This window comes from Trachurus japonicus, chromosome 14 (assembly GCF_045865225.1).
Source record: "Trachurus japonicus isolate A0001 chromosome 14, Traja_1.0".
NCBI classification, from domain to species: domain Eukaryota; kingdom Metazoa; phylum Chordata; class Actinopteri; order Carangiformes; family Carangidae; genus Trachurus; species Trachurus japonicus.
Genome location: NC_140920.1, coordinates 33,095,909 through 33,097,906, shown reverse-complemented (window position 1 = coordinate 33,097,906; position 1,998 = coordinate 33,095,909).

Sequence of the window (1,998 nt, the reverse complement as noted above, 5' to 3'; positions counted from 1 at the left end):
GTAGGATTTTATGGATTTAAAAAAAAAGAGTACATTATAATAGGGCTGGGCAATAAAACGATCTTCAATCGGGATTGAAATTACAATATTCCTCGATATCATAAGGCTGAATTACTGTACAGTAAATGCGACAGCAGCCTGTCAGTCTGTCGTCTGATGCACCGCCTCCTGCCGTGAGTGTAGTTTGTTTGAGCTGCAGCTGCAGTAAAAGGGAGGAAGGATGGAGTGAAAGTTAGAAAAGAGGGAGGAAATGTGAAACTGTAAAAAACTAAGATCTGAATCTGAAAAGATAAGACGTGCAACTGAAAGAAATAGGATCCCAAATATCAAAACATATGAAAGTGAAAAATGAAAATAAATGATTTATTCAAAAGAATTACCAGAGTTGATCATAATCATATTTAACCTGAAAAACTTTTTGTACATTTATTTTTATTTTGAATATGTTGATGTATTTGTCAAAATTCTAGATCAAAACATGAAATTTCAGTTTCAAATTTTACTTTTTCAAGTACAAAACATTTGACCCCGATTTAGCTCCATACCTGTAGGCCTACTGAATGCAATTCAACAAAGTTAAATGATGAAGAGTGTTTGTCATATTTGTCTTTCGATTAGCTGCTTGTCAACTAATTTAACTATGTATGATCTTATTCACTGTCTTGTTGTCTAAAACAAAACGTTGATTTAAAGATTTAAAGATTGATTTAAATCACGTTACCAACTCGCAGACAACATTAGCTAGGATTTAATAAAATGTCACACAGCGGGGTTGGTAACTCTGCCGGTTATGTGCAAAGATAATTGACAGCTACATTGTTGTTTACTTTTTGACCCTTGTTCATTTTGGAAAAAAACTCTTCTATAAATAAGACATATTTTGTAGGCTACATGTGTCCACATCAGCACAGATCAATATTCAAACACGTAATCTGATTACAGTAATTAGTTTACTGGTACTTTGTAGTTTTTCCCCCTTAACACTGTCACTCTGAATACAGTATTAACCTATAGGATACTGATAGAATTTATATAGAATTTTATGAAATTATTTGCATGAAACAGAAGCGCAAGGTAGATTCATATGTCAGAGAGGACCAGTATCTCATTTCCGTTCAGATAACGGCACAAACCTCACAGGAGCTGAAAAGGAGCTAACACGAGCAATTGCTGCATTAAACAACGGTCGAAAAAACCTTCATGCATGACAACATAAAATGAAGCTTAAACCCGCCTACCGCTTCCCATCATGGTAGTGCTTGGGAAAGCATGATCAAACTAATAAGGAAAGTACTTCTGTCTGCACCAACAAACCTTAACTGATGAAGTCTTGGTCTCTGTCTTAGTGTCTTATGTGAAGCAGAAGCAATATTAAATGATCACCCAATTACAAAGTTACAAAGTTTCACAGAGCCCAGATGACCTGGAACATTTAACCCATCTTCTCACATTTAAAGGAAACCAGTTTTTCCTCCTGGGCTGTTTGACCACAAGGACCAATATGCAAGGAGAAGATGGAAGCAAGCACAATAGGTACAGAGATGTGAGATGTTGTTCCGTGTTTACATCATACATTTACATCATACATTACATCTATCTATCCAGACGAACCAAAAGCTGTTTGTGTACTACGTTGTCAAAGGCCTTAGCCAGGTCGATGAAGATGGCTACGCAGTGATGCTTGGAGTCCAGAGCACTGACAATGTCATCAAATACTTTGAGAGTCGCAGTCTCACAGTTTGGCGGAGTACGGAGCAATAGCACCCGGCAACTGTTATTGTGAAGTTCATAGTCAGTTTAACGTTGAGAATAACTAGGTCAAACTGTTTGGGGATGGACTTTCTAATGACAATGGAGGATTGGAGATGTTCTTTAACAAAAATAGCAACCCCGCCACCTTTAGAGGACCTGTCTTGTCGAAATACATTATAACCCGTGATATCAACAACAGAGTCAGGCACAGATTTTTTTAGCCATGATTCGGTGACAACTAATATA